Source organism: Acomys russatus, chromosome 22 (assembly GCF_903995435.1).
Source record: "Acomys russatus chromosome 22, mAcoRus1.1, whole genome shotgun sequence".
Classification (NCBI taxonomy): Eukaryota; Metazoa; Chordata; class Mammalia; order Rodentia; family Muridae; genus Acomys; species Acomys russatus.
In genome coordinates, this window is record NC_067158.1 from 55,839,951 (window position 1) to 55,849,775 (window position 9,825).

Sequence of the window (9,825 nt, forward strand, 5' to 3'; positions counted from 1 at the left end):
CTGCAAAGGCCCTCTCAGGGGACCAGCCTTGTTCCCTCATGCCATCCCTTATGTTAGCTGCCCATATCCAGAGGCACTCACTGCCTTGAAACAAGCAGGCCATGCCAGCCTGGGAATCAGGTCAGTGGCTTGCTCAGTTATCGTCAGAGTCATCATCCTATCCCCATTGCCGTAGATGGGAACAAATAAGGAGACACACAACTGGACAATGTGCAAATGGCGCGGGATCTTGGAAGGAAGGAAGGAAGGAAGGAAGGAGGGAAGGAAGGAAGGAGGGAGGGAAGGAAGGAAGGAAGGCTTTCCAGACACAGCAGGATTGATGCCCATGCGCACTCACAAGCCTGAGGTAGCACACACCGGTCTAAGCTGGATCGGGTCTCGGCACTAAAGGGAAGTGGGGGGTGGGGGGGGCATATATAGAGATGCTTTCTACCGCGTGTGAAATTTTTATTACCATGAAACGGGAAAACGCGGAGAGCTATTTGAAATCGAGTACAGAAATTAATGAACTGTGGGCACAGGTCTCTGTTGATTTAAGACACAAACATAGCAGAAAGCGAACCAGCTTCCAGCGTCATTGCCAAGAAAATGTTGTATGAAACTAGAATGAGTAAAAGTCATTTTATAAATAGAAGAAAAAAAAGAACCTTGACAGCGTCACCTCCCTAAAACACTCTTCGTTTTCATTTTCCTTTGGAAACAAGGCAAGCAGATAGCATTCTAGAAGAGGAGAGGGTATATCTCCTTCTAAGCCGAGTATGCTGAGAGGTGACCTAAACTCGATTAACGTGGCATCAACTCACACTGCCAACAGCCTTTACAAACTCTAGCGGGGCACCCGGAACCCTGACGTGAGCTAGAACGTAGATAACGGATTGGTAAGCAGAAGTGAGAGTCATTAGTAAAAGAACTTTGGGCTCTACTTTGGATAAGGATGGTTTACTTGGCCAAATGAAGTAATTAACCACAGAGCCATGACAGAGTCCAGGGGATTGATTTCTTTGACGGAGCGCAAGGAGACAAGGCTCCTTGGGTCTTGTGATAGACGCTAGAGAAACGTTTGCAAGGAACTGATACGAAGTGTCTTGGTGAGCTGCTGACTGGAGATATACAGCCCGAAGGCTCTGGGAAAGACTGTTGAAACAACAGTGAGAAATTCTGCAGGGCCATAAATACTGCGGGGAGTTAGAAATAGCTATAGTTTAAAGTTCAATTATAATGTAATTATTAGTGACTTAATAGCAACAGGGAAGGAAACAAAAACAGTTGCTCCTTAGAAAGGACAGACCAAAGGGCCCCAGAGAGTAATAGAAAGCGCCATTTGTTTTTTTGTTTCTTATCATTATAAATGATGGACTATCAAAGCAACAGCAAGCCCATTAATCAGGACTGTAAACAATTAAAATCTTTTTGCAGATCCGGGAAAGCATCAGAATTATCAGGACAGTGCCAGAAAGAGGAACATAAATTTCAGCCAGCCCTTTGGATCTGGGAAGTGTTTAGGCTACCCAGCCAAGAAGTCAGAGAGCAAAAAAGTCTAAACTAAGCTGATAACGGCTGATCATTAATTAGAACTGAAGCCAACTATCTCAGTCTAGAGAAATATCTTGGCTACTCAGCGAAGAGCCAGAAAGCCAAAGGTCCACATTGGGTTCATGATAATTAATCATAAGCAAAACCACTGCCCAGAAAAGCCCCCGTTAGTGAAGGGGCGCCTTTGAGATGAAGCAGGCCCGGGAACAGCTGGAGGGACACTTCTGGGCAAAGTGAGTAGAAGATGGGGCCCCATTTCAGCTTTGTTTAGAGGTCCAAACCTATGGCTGCAGTCCCTGGACTTAACCACACACAAGTTCTGACATTAGAAGGCAGACTGAGCACCTAGTGTCGCGAGAATTTGTTTTAAAATGAGAGTGTGGCCATTGAAAAGCATTTGAGCAGAAGGAATAGGTTTGAGGGAGAGAAAGCAGTGTTGTAGATCATTTAGATAAAATGTGCCTGGGGTGGGGGGGGTGAGGTGGGGGGCGAGGGGGTGGGGAGTGAGATTCGGACGTTTCCAAATTCGTTCTTCTTCAGGTGGAATATGAAAAATGACAGTGAGTGACTACGGGAAGTGACTACATATGAGTAATTTAGGGACTTCAAGGACTGGATGGCATTTATAAGCTCACGCATACTGATATTCAAATTCATTTCTGCATCTGTAAGAAACCATTTCCCCCACCTAATCAGAGAAGGCACTAAATGCCTTTTTATGCACACATCCATTTTTCCTTTTAACAACGCCATACTTCATGAATTCTAGACTGTATACCATTTTCACATTTTTATATTTTTTGAAGTCTAAATATATCATGGTACAATTAGAAGCAGATTCCAAACCCTCCCTCCCTCGCTCTCCCTGCCCCAGCTCCCTGACTTCAAACTTCTGGTTCAAGTGATCCCCCTGCCTCAGACTCCCAAGTATCTGAAAGTACAGAAGTGCACCACTGGACCTTGTGGAAGTATTTACATCTTTGCTACCTGGAGTAAGGGCGGGCATCTCATGCACTGCACTCACCTATTTAGTAGTTACTACGTGCTGGTTTAGGAGCTCAGACCAGGCTGCCTGGCATAATGTAGTCACTGTCAAAAGCCAACTTAGCACCACGCAGGGGAGGGGCTGGGGAATGGCTGAGGTAGCTGAGAACAAAGAAACGCAGATGTCCGGCTCCGCTGGGGTAGTGTTTTCTCACAGCAAGAAGAGAGGGGCTGAGCACAAAACCCTTGCAAGGACTCTGGTCCCTCACAGCCAGCAGATCTGTACCACAGCCGACTTCAAGCTGTGAAGGATGCTGGCCTTTATCTCCTGGAGTTTGAAGTGCAGAAAGCTGGGGGTAAGCCTGAGGGCTACTGAGACACACAGACAGCTCAACTGCTCCAGCAAAGGTTAGCATGTGTCCAGACAGAAGAAACAGATTGTACGGGCAGTGCGCTGAGCTCTTTGCATATAACGGGATTTGTGAGCCTGTCAACACATCAGGCGTGGAGCAAGCTGCTTTTGAGGAAGCAAGAGAAGGTGTCCAGTTGAGCTTGGCCCCTTTCTCTCATGCTCCGAGTGTAAATTGACTTAATAGTTTGACTTACTTAAGCATTACAGCAATGTAGAGTAAAGGCCCTCCATTATTTCAGATGTTCCAGATGAAATGTTGAGGCTTGGGTTGGTGAAAGGGCCAGAGTGTGAAGGTGCTGGCCTTGTAAGCCGGGCTCTCCGGGTTTGACCCACAGAACTCACAAAACCGTGGAAGGAGGGAGCCAACCTCACAAAGTTATTCTCTGACCTTCATATACTCACCATGGTGCACATGTCCATACGCACTCATCCCATGTACACACACACACACACACACACACACACACACACACACACACACACAACCTTAAAAATGTTAAGGGTCTCACTCATGAGCATCCTTCTGAAGTTCACGGTGCTAACAAACGCAGAAGCATTCTTGCACGCAGTCTGCCTGGGTTCAGGGCCCATGTGCTTAACTAGTGTGCTCGCTGCATGCGGCCATGTCACCTCTTCAAAGAGGACAGTCTTTGGAGAAAAACGAATACTGGTGGTTTACCCAGAGTACGAAGAGAGGACATGGAAGACAGGCTTTGAATAGGAGTACTGTAGAAAAGAAAGACTCTCCGGGCGGGCATGGTGGCGCATGCCTTTAATCCCAGCACTCAGAAGGCAGAGGTAGGCGGATCGCTGTGAGTTCGAGGCCAGGCTGGTCTACAAATCGAGTTCAGGATAGTCAAGGCTACACAGAGAAACCCTGTCTTGAAAAACCAATAAAATAAAATAAGATAAAAGGAAAGGAAAGACTCTTGGCCTTGAATGTCCATGCCAGGGTGTTCATTCCATGAAGCTGGCTTTGTGAGTGACGTGAGTGGTTTCCAAGCGCACGCCTTCTGTGTCCTCCATATAAGCCTCAGAGATCTGCAAGAGCCATCTATCTACCCAACCCCTTAGTCCCTGGAGTTCAGATGGCGTGAAATAAAAATCACCAACCTTGCCAGCACGAAAAGATGCAAGTTTTATATCTGAAAAGTTCACTGCAATCTCTGGTGTCTTAATCCCAAACAAGGAATCATACGAACACTAGATTCAAATCTGAACTCTGATTTTTCTGTATCATCTTTGTGTGCGTGTGCGCGCGCGTGTGTATGTGTGTTTAGAGAGCCACATAATTTTAAAAGTTGTACGTCATAATCATGAGGGTAAACTTTGAACATGTGTGATATTTCACAAATACCACTCTGATATATTTAGGGCATGTTTACATATTTTAAAACACATTAGGGTAATTCCCACTGGAGAAAATGTGTTCTTTCTCAAAGCCATGTAAATGATAATTTTGAATGCATAAGTACATTTTTGGCTAAATAGAACATCATCACCACTTAATATGTTACTGGAGATATATACAGATGTTGTTTATATTTGTGTTTTATGTAAATTGCCTTTTAGTTGAGAAGAAATGTATACATGAAATTTAAACTTGTTGTATTTTTAAAAATATATTTTAGTTTATATAGCTTGTTTATATTTCATGGAAAAGTAAATATGGAAACTCACTATAAGCTAACATGTTACATCAAGCTTTCTGATAATTTTGAGTTAAAGACCTTGACCTTGTTAACTTTTAGAAACCCCGGGGGTATTTAGGAAGAGTGAATGCTCCCTGAACACCACATTCAGGCACGGACTGTGATCACTGTCCCCTGGGTTCAGTCCTTAGGGATTCCTTTCTTGGTTCACGGCACCTCTTGGCTTGTGGCCTCATCCAGTCCTGCTTGAATTAGTTTCTTGTGGCTGCTATGAACCATGAGCTGGTGGTTTAACCAACAAAAATGTTAGGCTACAAGGGCAGAAATCTGAAGTCAGCTTCACTTGGATCAATGGTCCTCTTTCTGGAAGCTCAGGGGATGCCTTAGTTAGCCTCCTGTTGCCATGAAGAGACACTATGAACACAGTAACTTTCATAAAAGAAAGTATTTAATTAGGGGCTTGTTTGAAGTTTCAGAGGGTGAGTCTATTATCATGAAGGCAGGGAGCAGACAGGCATGGCACTACAGTTGGGGGATTGGAGGAGGAAGGGGAGGAAGGAGGGGGGAGAGAGAGGGAGAAAGGAGAGAGTAAAAGGAAGGGTGGAGGGAGGGTGGAGGGAGGAGGGACAAGGGGGGGTCAGAGAGAGAGAGACAGAGACAGAGACAGAGACAGACAAAAATAGAGACAGAGAGAGAGAGAGACAGAGAGACACAGACAGAGACAGAGAGACAGAGACAGAGACAGAGAGACAGAGACAGAGACAGAGAGACAGAGACAGAGACAGAGACAGAGAGACAGAGAGACACAGACAGAGACAGAGACAGAGAGACAGAGACAGAGACAGAGAGACAGAGACAGAGACAGAGAGACACAGACAGAGACAGAGAGACAGAGAGAGAGAGACAGAGAGACAGAGACAGTGAGACAGAGACAGAGAGACAGAGACAGAGACAGAGAGACAGAGACAGAGAGACAGAGAGAGACAGAGAGAGAGACAGAGAGACAGAGAGACACAGAGAGACAGAGAGAGAGAGACAGAGACAGAGACAGAGACAGAGAGACAGAGACAGAGAGACAGAGACAGAGAGACAGAGAGACAGAGAGACAGAGAGACAGAGAGACAGAGAGACAGAGAGAGCTGTCTGGGCTTTTGAAACCCCAAAGCCCATTCCCAGCTACATACACACCACCTCCAACAAGGCCAGACCTCCTAACCCTCCCCAAACAGTTCACCAACAACTGGGGCCTAAGAATGCAAAAGTATAAGCCTATGGTGTGTGTGTGTGTGTGTGTGTGTGTGTGTGTGTGTGTGTGTGTGTGTAACCACCACAAGGTAGAACCCACTCCCTGGCTGCCCCACCCTGGATCTGTGACTGCATCACATCAGTTTCCATCTCCGTGGTCACATCACCCACTCCGTGTCCATCTGAATGACTGACTCCTCTGCCTCTCCCATCAGAGATTTGGGGTGATGCAAGACATTCTGCGTGCCAGCCCCCCACCCTGTTATGCACTGGATGTTTCTGTCCCTCAACTTCATACTCGCCTCTGTAATGGTGTTTGGAGGTGAGAAATCCAGGAGACAGTTGGGATTGGGCAAGGCCATGAGAGCAGCCTTCCAGCAGAATGGTACCCTATTAAAAAGAGAAAGAACAGGGCTTCTCTTTCTACTATTTGGAGATTCGTCAAGAAGGTGCCTCCACAAACCAGAAAGAAGAGGTGTCACCAGCACCATGTTTTCTAGGGGAGTGACCTTGGACTTCTGAACTTTCAGACCGTGAGAAATAAATATTGCTATATCACCTATCCACTCCAAAGTATTTTCTCTCAGTAGGACTAAGACCATCTCTAGTGACATCTATGAAAACCTTTGTCCATATATGGCATCCTAATTAGTTTTAATTATCCATCTGGAAGGACACCCTCTTGCCTGGCATGCTGATATTGTAGCTGCAGGGTTGGCAGCTGGGCGAGGCCCTTTATAATGCTCCTCTCCCGGTGGTCACATAGTGCTCCCCGGAACCACGGATGCTGAGGGAAGAGGGAGCTCCCAGGTGTGCGATGATTTTTATACGAAATAGAATGTTATATGAACCACAGGCATAAAACACCACAGGTCAAACCATTTCGACTCACATCTTCCTCCTTTTTTTAAATGAATGTCTAAGATCACAAAAGCCTGGGGGCCAGAGACTAGAAAAAAAAAATAATTTGAACAAAAATTAACTGAATGTGGGAGGTAGACGAGAGCTATCTTTAAACACTTCCTATCTAAGTGAGCGCGTTCCCTCGGCTGTTCAGAAATTGACAGTATCAGCTACAATAGCAATTAACATTTATGGAGAATTTAATTTCCCATGTACATTTCAAGGGTTTGACATATATGAGCGCACTTAGTTCTCACCTTAAGCGTGTCAGGCAGGTGCTCTTAGAGGGAAGTGGGGCATAGGGACCTAAAGGGGCTTGTGGAAAGTCACACAATAACTGGCAGAGCTGATGCTCCAGGTTAGGCTGTCCTGGAACTAGTAAACCAGGCTGGCCTCCAACTCACAGAGATCACCTGCTCCTGCCTCTAGAGGGCTGGGGTAAAGGTGTGCACCACCACTGCCTGGCGAAGCATTTTTTTTTTTTCATTTAATTAATTAACTATTTTTGGGTTTTGGAGACAGGGATTCTCTGTGTGGTCCTGGCTCTCCTGGAACTTGCTCTGTAGACCATGCTGGCCTTGAATCAGAGATCTGCCTGCTTCTTTCTCTTGAGAGCCATGATTAAAGGTACACTCCACCACTGGCCAGGTTGGAGCCTGCACTCTTTAAAAAAAATTTTTTTTTATTTAAGTAATTTATTGAGATTACATCTCAGTTGTTACCCCCTCACTTGTATCTTCCCATTCCTCCCTCCCTCCCTCTTTCACCCTATTCCCCTCCCCTACATCTGTGACAGAAGAGGACCCCTCTGCCAATATGATCACAGTTTATCAGGTCTCTTTCTGGTAGCCTGCTTACCCTTCCTCTGAGTGGCACCAAGTCTCCCCACCAAGGAGAAGTGGTCAAATATGGGGCACCAGAGTTCATGTCAGAGTTAGTCCCCAAACTCTACACAACTGTGGAGAATGTGCTGTCCATTGGCTACATCTGGGTAGGGGGTCTAGGTTTACTGGATGCATTGTCCTTGATTAGTACAGTAGTTTGAGCTGACCCACCTGGGTCTAGATCTGCCTGCCAGCCTTAATGTTCTTCTTGTAGGTTTCTAGGACCCTCTGGATCCTTCTATTTCCCCATTCTCCCTTACCTCTCTCACCTGGAGTCCCTCTCAAACCACCGTACCTCATTCATCTGAGAAGTGAAGGAGAGCCAGAGATGGCGTTGATGGACAGGTAACCGCCTTGTCTCAAGGGCTATAGAATCAGGCCTGCCTGCATTGCAGGGATGGTGGGCGAGCCATTCAGTTCTCTTCACACTGGGAATTCTTTCAGCGTTTCTCCAGTGTTTATCTAGCTGGGTTAGAGAAGATGAGCCAAAATAAAGTCCTGTTGTTTCTGCTCTAGAGCGCTATCTGTTTCTGAGAGAGGTGGAAGCATTCTAAGCTGCTTGTTATATAGAGCCTCCTAAGTGCAGGCCCGGGGTTTCTTATTAATTAATTAATTTATTTCTGGGTCATATTTTAACACCCTCTTTGAGGCATGCAAGTGGTGTGTGTGTGTGTATGTGCATGTGTGGGTATATTTGTGTGTGAGTGTGTGTGTATGTGAGTGTGTATGTGTGTATATGTGAGTGTGTATGTGTGTGTATAAGTATGTGTGTGTGTCTGTGTGTGAATGTATGTGTGTGTGTGTATGTGGGTATGGATGTGTGTGTGTGTGTGTGTCTGTGTGTGAATGTATGTGTGTGTGTGAGTATGTGGGTATGGATGTGTGTGTGTGTGTGTGTGTGTGTGTGTGTGTGTGCATGGATGTACTGATTGCTCAACATCTTATATATTGAGACTGGGTCTGCTCCTTGAGCCTAGAGCTCCGTGTGATTCAGATGGTATAGCTGGCCAGTGGGACCTAGGGATTTCCTCTTAAGCCCCAGAGTTACAAGCCAACCCCATGCCTGAGCGGCATTTACCTAAGTGCTGAGGTTTCGAATTCAGTTCCTCTGGCTTTCACTCCATGAACTGATCACAGTGGTGCAAGCCTGCAGTCATGTCATCCTGGGTCAGGAGTTTGAGGCCGCCTTCAGCTTCAGAGCAAGCTCAAGGTCATCCTAGACAGCCACGAGACTGTCTCTAAGTGGACAAATAAGCAAATGAAGAAACAAGTTAGTGACTAAGCAAGGGGGTGGAGTGATGCTCAGTGGGTAAGGGCGTCTGTCAGGCAAGCACAAGGGCCTAAGCTTAGAGCCCAGATCCACATACACAGCCAGGTATGGCTATGTGCGTCTGCAAACATCTGTAACCCCAGATCCATGGGGTGGGGGTGAGAGAGGGACAGGAAGCTTGCTGGGGCTTGTTGATAGACAACTTAGCTTCAGGTGTGGTGAGAGGACCTGTCTCAAAGGAATGGGGTAGAAGTGACAGAGCAGGACATCAGTCATCCTCTGTTAGCCAGCTCACAAGCTTGGGTACCCACACACAGATGTCCAAACACTGTACACATATATACCACACACTCTCACACACATATACAAAATTACATACCAAATATTTTTGATGGATAATTGTTCATTTAGTAATTCTTTTTATGTTTGTTTGTTTTTTTGAGACAGGGTTTCTCTGTGTAGCGTTGACTGTCCTTTACTTACTTTGTAGACCAGACTGGCCTCGAACTCACAGCAATCTGCCTGCCTCTGCCTCCCGAGTGCTGGGATTAAAGGCGAGAGCCACCACAGCCTGGCATATGTGATTTCACTTGGTAGATATTGGTTTCTGTGCTGCAGAGGCCACGTTGAGTAAGTGGATGATCAAACCATCACATTTACTCCTTAGAGCAAAAGCCAGGTGAGACCAACTGTAAACTAGACTCCCAGATGGTGGCTGAGGACGACGGCTCTTCGTTAGCTAAAGGGAGAGCATGTCAGAAAGGAAATCTAAAGATCGACTCCCGTGAGTGCTCAGCAAGGACTGGAAGGTAAAGGAGGATGGTGTACAGATGAACTCCTGAGAGGTGGCTTTGTGGGGCGGCAACCAGGAGAGTGAGGTGGGCGGTGTGAAACAAAGTGTTCCGCTAGAGGGCGCTGGCCTGCAGAAGGGAAAAGGGGGTG